Here is a 10,760-nt window from a genome sequence, read left to right on the forward strand (position 1 = left end):
TACTGTTTTGCCGATCTGGGTAGCCAGACATGTCTGAATCATGCGCTGATATGTTGCGCCGGCGTCTTTAAGTCCGAAGGGCATCGTGTTGAAGCAGAATGTTCCATATGGAGTAATGAACGCCGTTGCGGCTTGATCCACTTCTGCCATCTTGATTTGATGATAGCCGGAGTATGCGTCCAGGAAGCATAATGAATCGTGCCATGCAGTGTCATCGATGATTTGGTCGATGCGGGGGAGGGGGAAGGGATCCTTTGGGCAGGCTTTATTTAGGTCTTTGAAATCGACACATAGGCGCCAGGATCTATCCTTCTTTGGTACCATTACCAGGTTTGCTAGCCAATCCGGATGTTTGATGTCTCTGATGAATCTGGCTTCCAATAGTTTGGCTAGTTCTTCTCCCATTGCCTGTCTTTTGGGTTCGGAAAATCGTCGAAGAGCCTGTTTGACTGGCTTGAACCCTTTTAGGATGTTTAGGCTATGCTCTGCCAACATGCGAGGGATTCCTGGCATATCTGAAGGATGCCAGGCGAAAATGTCCCAATTTTCTCGAAGGAATTCTCGCAGCACGGCGTCTACATCAGGGTTCAACTGTGCCCCGATGGAGGCTGTCTTTGTCGGGTCCGTTGGGTGGACCTGGAATTTTATAATTTCGTCCGCTGGTTTAAAGGAGGTGGACTTGGATCTCTTATTGAGTATCATGTCGTCTCTGTGCACCGTAGCGCGCAGCGCGGTGAGTTCCTCTGCCGCTAGGGCTTCGGATAGTGCCTCCAGGGCTAATGCGGCAATTTTGTTTTCGGCGCGGAGTGCTATGTCCGGATCACTAACGAGAGTGATTATCCCGCTGGGCCCAGGCATTTTGAGCTTCATGTACCTGTAATGGGGTACGGCTTGAAAAATTGTGAATGCCTCTCGTCCTAATATAGCGTGATATCCGCTGTTGAACGGGGCCACTTGGAACGTGACTTCTTCGGATCTGTAATTGTCCGGCGAGCCGATCACCACATCGAGTGTGATTTTTCTTGTGCAGCGCTGTAACACCCTCGATGCGACTATAGCTCCCACGTGTCGAGGCACGACTTAGAGACATAATCGCATTGAAGGCATATGTCGCAAGTGAGGTAATCTTCACACAACCCATGTAATACATAAGGGAAAGAGATACATAGTTGGCTTACAATCGCCACTTCACACCATTACATGAATAAACATTACATCAATCAAATACAATCATGGTCCGACTACGGAACCAAAATAAAAGAAGAACCCCAAATGCGACAAAGGTCCCCGATCGACCCCAATTGGGCTCCACTACTGATCAACTAGAACGAAACAACACAAAGGACAAGGTCGTCATCGAGCTCCTCCTGAGCTTGGTTGCGTCATCTGCACGGACTCATCGGCACCTGCAAGCTGCTTTTGGAAGTATCTGTGAGCCACAGGGACTCAGCAATCTCGCACCCTCGCGATCAAGACTATTTAAGCTTATGGGTAAGGTAAAAGGTATGAGGTGGAGCTGCAGCAAGCGACTAGCATGTATGGTGGCTACAATCGCAAAAGAGAGCGAGAAGAGAAGCAAGGCACGGTCGTGAAGCTAGTAGCGATCAAGAAGTGATCCTGAAACTACTTACGTCAAACATAACTCCAACACCGTGTTCACTTCCCGGACTCCGCCGAGAAGAGACCATCACGGTTACGCACGCGGTTGATGTATTTTAAATAAGGTCAACTTCGGGTTTTCTACAACCGGACGTTAACAAATTCCCATCTGCCCATAACCGCGGGCACGGCTTTCGAAAGTTCAAATCCCTGCAGGGGAGTCCCAACTTAGCCCATCACAAGCTCTCACGATCAACGAAGGAATAGACCTCCACCCGAGACGTTCCGATCAGACTCGGTATCCCGGTACAACAAGACATTTCGACAGGGTAAAACTAAACCAGCAACACCGCCCGAATGTGCCGACAAATCCCGATAGGAGCTGCACATATCTCTTTCTCAGGGCACACTCAGATGAGACATCCTACGAGTAAAACCAACCCTCAAGTTGCCCCGAGGTGGCCCCGCAGTCTACTCGGTCGGACCAACACTCAGAGGAGCACTGGCCCGGGGGGGGTTAAAATAAAGATGACCCTTGAGTCTGCAGAACCCAAGGGAAAGAAAAGGCTAGGTGGCGAATGGTAAAACCAATGTTGGGCATTGCTGGAAGAGCTTTACTTAAGGCGAACTGTCAAGGGGTTCCCATTATAGCCCAACCGCGTAAGGGACGCAAAAATCCGGGAACATAACACCGATATGACGGAAACTAGGGCGGCAAGAGTGGAACAAAACACCAGGCATAAGGCCGAGCCTTCCACCCTTTACCAAGTATATAGATGCATTAATTAAATAAAATAGATAGTGATATCCCAACAAGTAAATATGTCCCAACAAGGAACGACATCTCTATGTTCCAACCAGGAACAAACTTCAATCTTCACCTGCAACTAACAACGCTATAAGAGGGGCTGAGCAAAGCGGTAACATAGCGAAACAATGGTTTGCTAGGACATGGTGGGTTAGAGGTTTGACATGGCAATTTGGGAGGCTGACAAACAAATGGTAGGCATCGTAGCATTGGCATAGCAAAGAGCGAGCAAACTAGCATATCAAAGATAGTAGTGATTTCGAGGGTATGATCATCTTGCCTTAAATCCCGCAAGGAAGAAGAACGAGTCCATGAAGAAGACAAACGGACATAGACGAACGGTTCCTCACAAACGCAACGTTGTCGGAAACAACCCGAAGAAGCACACCGGAAAGAAGCAAACAACATAGTAAACAACAAACACATCAACATGGCATGAAGCACAAACGAGTATGATGCATGTCCGGTTTAAAGAAGCATGGCTTGGCAAAGTGCACAAACAATCCTACAAATTAAATGGAGCTCAATATGCAATGAGTTGCATATTGACGAAACACCACATCAATTATTTAGTTCACTCCTGGTTAGGTACTCAACAATATTAAATGTTGATTAACATGGCAAGAGGTGAAGCATAATTAAACTAACAATTTAAGCAAGTTTAAATGAGGCCGGAAACAACAAACAACAATTCCGAAAAATCCCCATATGTCATTTAGCAATTAAGGCAACCACAATTTTAAACATTTTAAATGTTGTTATCATGATGCGGATGACATATACAAGTTTATGCAATTTTATGAAAACGTTGACAGGAGCATGTTACGAGGCATTAGTCGCCATGGCGGAAGGAAAAAGGTGCCACGGCGGTGAAACGGAAATGGTGCCACGGCAACATTCCTAAAATGATGCCACGACGGCATATCCGAAAATTGTGCCACGGCAACATATCGGTTCCGGTAACTCGATTGAGATACCGATGCAAGAGAGAAGTGTGCGGATGTGCGCAACATGCTAGAGATGGTGGGGTGCTCCCGACTTCCGGGTTCCCACGGGACGGTGGCATGGCAAAAGAGGGGCAATTCGGACATGGTGCAAACATACGGTTCATCTCATACATGCAAGGGCATCTCATCGCGGTCGTCTCGGGTTATACCTTTGAAGCGAGCATTTTTGGGGCGGATCGAGTTCGGTACGATGTAGAGGAAGTAGACGTTCTCGGGTCGTCGTGGGAAGTAGTTGTTCACGGCGACGGTAGAGGTACATATCGTAGTGGAAGTAGTTGTTCATGTCCCATGGATGTTCGGGGCCCACGGGGTCTTCGAGGGTCGACGGTAGTGGTTCACGGACGTCGTGGAAGTAGTCGTACACGGGTCTTCGAGCGACGGTAGATGGTACACGTTTTTCGTAGGTGTACATGTCGGCGGTAGTTGTACTTGGCGAAAATCTGAAGATGGCCTTGGCGGATGCAAGCAGCAGCACAGGGCTGGCAGAGGCAACGCGGGTTCGCGCGTGGCCTGCGGTGGAGGTCAACTCCGACGGGGACGGGCAAGGCGGCGGAGGCCACCCGGATCTGGACGGGGTTAGAGGAAGACTGCGCTCCCGCAGTTGAAGACGAACGGCGATGGGCAAGGCACTCTAGGAGGCAGCAGGGCACGGGGACGACAGGGGCGTGGCCGCAGGGTCGTCCATGGCGTCCCTGACCTCCGAAGCACAGCGGGGCAACGAGGAGGGGTCCGCGGGGATGGGATGAGGCGGTTGGGCGCGCGCAGAGGCGACGGGGCCGCCGGAGTTGGTCTCCAGGTGGCGGCGCGGGAGGCCCGCCGTGGCGTCGGCGAGAGGATGCAGCAGTTGCTGTTGCTGCCGGCAGCGAGGTCGAGGCGGTGCGGCTCCAAGGGCGGCGAGGAGGCCGACGGTGCCATGGTCGTGCGGCCCAGGCGAGCTCGGCGGCCTGGACTTGCTGGACGAAGCGGCGGTGTTGAGGAGGCTGACGGGGCTCCGGCTTGGCCCGCTTCTCCGGTGAGGGCGGAGCGCAGGGTCGGGCACTGGAGGTCGGGTACTGGCGCGCGGAGGGAGGATTGGGCGCAGGGCTCTCCCTGTCGATGCGTGCGTGTGCGTGTGAGAAGGAGGAGGAGGGATCGAGCGAAGGCGGCGGCCAGAGGGAGAGATGGGGATCGGGCTAGGGTTAACAGTGGTGTAGCTGGGCCTTAGAGGCAAATGGGCCGGTCTGGTTTGCTGGGCTCTCTTCTCCCTCTCTCTTCAAAACTCTTCCAAAAACAGAAAAGCAAAGAAAGAAAGGGAGAGAAAAGAAATGAGTGGACAAGAATTTGGGCATGGGGGTAATTTTCCCGGACTCGCATAAATGCGCTTGTTCCAAGAAAAATAGAAAGGCCATGATTGAAAGATTTAAATTCAAACTCATTTGAATTTAATTCAAACGGGTTTGAACGGAAGTGAGGGTTTGGGAAGGTCCAAAAATGTTCGGATTTTTGGTGGAGCTCCGGAAAATGATGAAATAATTTATGGGCAAGGTTGGAGACCAAGAAGTGAGATAACAAAGGCATGGAGAATTATTTGCAAGTGTGTTATGGTGATTTCTGAAACAATGGAATATTTTATAATATAGCTCCCTAAATATCGGGAGGGTAAGTTATAAAGAGAAGTCACCATGTGAGTTCCCTCGGTTTAAATAGATCAAAAGATCTATGCAATTTATTTAGTTGAGTTGAGATACAAAGGTTAATGACATGATGCAATGCACATGATGCAAGGATGAATGCAATGAACAAAACAAATCGCACGACGAATCTCGGAAAACAAGGAAGGCATCTGAAGCACCGGGCTCGGGGCGTTACAACACTCCACCACTACAAGAGGATCTCGTCCCGAGATCTAGAATGGCACCGGAGGGAAAACGGAAGAGAAAAAGAAAAGGTAAAACTAAATTGCTTCTTCGACAAAAGAGTGAAACCAAAGAACCTTGAGAGGTTGAACAAATTGAAAGAAAGAATACAAAGGATATGAACGAGATTGCAAACAATGCGTTAGAAAAGAGGAACAAGGAACATTACAAGAACTTGAAGGTTGCAAGACATGAATCAAGAGTTTAATGGACAAGATAGAATTGGAACCACTCTGGTTGAAACAAGATAAACAAGGAACAAGGACGATCAAATTCGGACAGCACTCCGGTTGAAAAGAGATGCAAGACTTGATAAGATGAAAAGAACTTGAAAAGAGGATGCACCACTCCGGTTAAATGGATAAGCACGAAAAGAACATGATCCTCCCAATTCGAGATGATGAGTGAAAAGAGCAACATCACAATGCCTCCGGAAGAAAGAATAGAAGATAAATCATTGGAATAACCGAATGGAGAAGAAAATGCCAACTTCTACCACAAATGAGCTTGGAAAGCACCCTTCCAAGAAGGTTACAACGGGGTTGTTGGAAAACCAACAACGAAACGAATAAGCTTGTAGTGGGCTTATGGAAAACATCTCAAAACTATGAGGTGACAACCTGCCACTCACGGGAAAAGGATTGGATTGATATCAACAAGGAGACGAGAACTTATTTCGCCGGGAGGATAAATGAAGAACTTGGGTCATTTATAAGCACCATAGATAGCAACAAACCTTAGGGAACGCTTTAGGTGAAATATGACACAAGATAACTCCAACGAAGAGATATGGATTTAAAATACCTCATTTTTGACAACATGTGAATCATGAAACATGAATGGAAATTGTCAAGAATGATATAACACCATCTCAAAAGATAAGGTAGAAAGAATAGCACTCCGGATTACAAGAAGAAGATTGCTTGAGATCCTTAAAAGAATCTCGATGAAAACTTCGAGAAGGAAATAAATCCTTGATGAACCATCATGTAGAACCTCCATGAAGAACTCCGGTAACAAAAAGATGATCCAATGGAAGGAAAAAGAAGTTGAAAACACAAGGTGAAACCTTGTAATGATTTAGATGAATCTCCGTGGTGATATAATTGCCAGAGCTTGAGACTCCGGGAATGCAAAATGAATCAAGTGAAACCGAGAATTTGATGGGCCTCCGGAATAAAGAATTAAATACTTGGATGAAACAAGAATAAGAATTATGTTATGCTTATCCTTCACCATTTTAAATTGATGACAAGCAACGGATTTGGCATACTACTTATTCTCGTAGAAAGGATTAAGATAGATATTGCGAAAACTTGAGAAAGTCTTCAGCGATCCACCGGTAGAATTTAGAAAGCACGAATGCATAGATATGATACACGAAGGAAGAAAACTCTTGAACGAACCACCGTAAGAATTAAAATAAATGAAGTAAAGGGATGAATCACCGGTTAGAATTAGCAAATACATGAAGATGCTTGAGAGGATTTAGATACATGAGAACGACGAGATCACGAGCCAATTAAAGATCACTTGAACGAAGCACCGGTATGATTTAGAGTATGCGAGCTGAAAGCTGGACTGAATCAATCTTAGATGATGGGCTCCGGATAATCTGACAGAAAATACTCTGAATTACTCCGGATGAGTGAAAAGAATTCTGACAATCGAAAACAACTATGAGAGGATGGCATAACGCTAGAACCACGAATCTTGAAGAGAAAGGAGCAAGATTGAGAGAAAAAAAATCTTCTTCGGTCTTCAAATGCTGGGAATGACGATGAGAAACACCACCAAATTGTTGAGATCTCCGGGATTAAAATTGGAAAGGTTGAACCAACGATGAAAGAATTTGAAAGATCAAGGAGAAAGGCATTTGACTGATGATAACTCATTCTTACGTCAAACTTGGAAAAGAATTTGAGAGTAACGCCGGGAAAATAAGAAGAGTCAGGTAAGATCCTGGAAAAAGACCTGTGGGTTAGGGCCCACTCAAAAGAAACACCGTTGAACGATTTGAAGAGAGATAATGCACCGGTTGAAATAAAATACTTGAATGAGAGAACATCCTCGAAAGATCTTGAACGAATGCATAGTGGAAACACGAATCTTCGAGATATCTTGAGCATTCCGGAACAATTGAATAGCGAGAAATGAATGAATATGAGGAGCATCGTCAAGAGAAGGTATTTGAAACAAGAAAAGGGGATATAATCGACAAATCTTAACTTGAATCCACCGGAGAAGAAAAGAAAGAAGAATGACGAACTTGAAGCTCTGTTAGAAACTTCATGAGAATCACCGGATAAGAACATTGAAGGAAAAGAATGGAGAGACTTCACAGCAATAAGATGGATACTTGATCAATAATTCTGAATCCTTCAAGAAAACAAGGGAGGGAGGGTGGGAAAACACCGTTGAGAACAAAAGGAACACCGTTGAGAAGAAATGATAATTGATCTTGCTGATGTTGAAATGATCGGATCCACTTGAAGAGAGGCACACTGGTTGAAAAGGATTGACAAAAACAATCTTGATGATCAAGAAGGATTGGTATCCACACCGGAGTATGAGAACACCATTTGGGAAAGGTATGGAATCAACATTTAACTTCGAAGCAACTCGAATACCACATCTCAAAACAAAACAAGGATTGGCTTGCAGAATAAGCCAGAACAAACATATGATAGAGATTTCGTCCGAAGTTTTCGTGGTGGGGCCTACACGGGCTCGATCGTACAGCACCATCATGTACAAGGCAGTGCACATGACATACGAAGTGTCCCCGAGTCGGCATAGCCAAGGACTCTTTAAGACACAACGAGACCACTGTAAAACCAACCGTGAATAGGCAGACCACTAGACGTCGAACCCCAATTTCATATCATACATCTGTCGGAAAGATATCCTAGGAGCTACTTGATTTCCCACCTATGAAATCTCCGAAATTTTCCGGTTATGCAATCAGGTGTTGGGGATACAGAGGAAGCATAATATCTCACCCAAACTAACAAATCCTACATCCAGCTGTATCCATCCTTCAACACATAACCAAGAAACCTTCGGAAATCATCTACCTCAACCTTCGAAAAGCATCCGTTATACAAGTTATGGCAATACTCCCGAACTCCCGCCCCAGTACTGGGTGGCGTCGAGGTTATCTCACCAACGAACTGCATAAAAGAGATTTTCGATGTCGGCGTACTAAACTCAGGTATTCCAGAACTGCAATGATAAAATTATGATGACAACACCTCAGAGCTCAACTCCCCAGGACACTTCCACTAAACCCCTGACAGGAGGCACCAAGACAATGTTCTCATCATAAAACCATCAGAACGATTCCAAGATACCCGCGTGATCCTAAAAAAATTTAGTGAAATTTGAGAAGAGAAGAGTCAAAACTCTACATCATGATGCCTTACCAGAGCGATGAGGAGACTGGGAAGTAAAAAGAATTCCTAAACTCTCCGATATATAATTCCTAAAGACTCAAAACATTTTATCTAGACACAACTCGGCCGCTAAAAACGATCAAGCAATGGGGCTCCTAAGGTCAGGGAAGGCTCTGATTACCAACTTGTAACACCCTCGATGCGACTATAGCTCCCACGTGTCGAGGCACGACTTAGAGACATAATCGCATTGAAGGCATATGTCGCAAGTGAGGTAATCTTCACACAACCCATGTAATACATAAGGGAAAGAGATACATAGTTGGCTTACAATCGCCACTTCACACCATTACATGAATAAACATTACATCAATCAAATACAATCATGGTCCGACTACGGAACCAAAATAAAAGAAGAACCCCAAATGCGACAAAGGTCCCCGATCGACCCCAACTGGGCTCCACTACTGATCAACTAGAACGAAACAACACAAAGGACAAGGTCGTCATCTAGCTCCTCCTGAGCTTGGTTGCGTCATCTGCACGGACTCATCGACACCTGCAAGCTGGTTTTGGAAGTATCTGTGAGCCACAGGGACTCAGCAATCTCGCACCCTCGCGATCAAGACTATTTAAGCTTATGGGTAAGGTAAAAGGTATGAGGTGGAGCTGCAGCAAGCGACTAGCATGTATGGTGGCTACAATCGCAAAAGAGAGCGAGAAGAGAAGCAAGGCACGGTCGTGAAGCTAGTAGCGATCAAGAAGTGATCCTGAAACTACTTACGTCAAACATAACTCCAACACCGTGTTCACGGACCCCGCCGAGAAGAGACCATCACGGTTACGCACGCGGTTGATGTATTTTAAATAAGGTCAACTTCGGGTTTTCTACAACCGGACGTTAACAAATTCCCATCTGCCCATAACCGCGGGCACGGCTTTCGAAAGTTCAAATTCCTGCAGGGGAGTCCCAACTTAGCCCATCACAAGCTCTCACGGTCAACGAAGGAATAGACCTCCACCCGAGATGTTCCGATCAGACTCGGTATCCCGGTACAACAAGACATTTCGACAGGGTAAAACTAAACCAGCAACACCGCCCGAATGTGCCGACAAATCCCGATAGGAGCTGCACATATCTCTTTCTCAGGGCACACTCAGATGAGACATCCTACGAGTAAAACCAACCCTCAAGTTCCCCGAGGTGGCCCCGCAGTCTACTCGGTCGGACCAACACTCAGAGGAGCACTGGCCCGGGGGGGTTAAAATAAAGATGACCCTTGAGTCTGCAGAACCCAAGGGAAAGAAAAGGCTAGGTGGCGAATGGTAAAACCAATGCTGGGCATTGCTGGAAGAGCTTTACTTAAGGCGAACTGTCAAGGGGTTCCCATTATAGCCCAACCGCGTAAGGGACGCAAAAATCCGGGAACATAACACCGATATGACGGAAACTAGGGCGGCAAGAGTGGAACAAAACACCAGGCATAAGGCCGAGCCTTCCACCCTTTACCAAGTATATAGATGCATTCATTAAATAAGATAGATAGTGATATCCCAACAAGTAAATATGTCCCAACAAGGAACGACATCTCTATGTTCCAACCAGGAACAAACTTCAATCTTCACCTGCAACTAACAACGCTATAAGAGGGGCTGAGCAAAGCGGTAACATAGCCAAACAATGGTTTGCTAGGACATGGTGGGTTAGAGGTTTGACATGGCAATTTGGGAGGCTGACAAACAAATGGTAGGCATCGTAGCATTGGCATAGCAAAGAGCGAGCAAACTAGCATAGCAAAGATAGTAGTGATTTCGAGCGTATGATCATCTTGCCTTAAATCCCGCAAGGAAGAAGAACGAGTCCATGAAGAAGACAAACGGACATAGACGAACGGTTCCTCACAAACGCAACGTTGTCGGAAACAACCCGAAGAAGCACACCGGAAAGAAGCAAACAACATAGTAAACAACAAACACATCAACATGGCATGAAGCACAAACGAGTATGATTCATGTCCGGTTTAAAGAAGCATGGCATGGCAAAGTGCACAAACAA

Source organism: Triticum dicoccoides, chromosome 6B (assembly GCF_002162155.2).
Source record: "Triticum dicoccoides isolate Atlit2015 ecotype Zavitan chromosome 6B, WEW_v2.0, whole genome shotgun sequence".
NCBI classification, from domain to species: Eukaryota; Viridiplantae; Streptophyta; class Magnoliopsida; order Poales; family Poaceae; genus Triticum; species Triticum dicoccoides.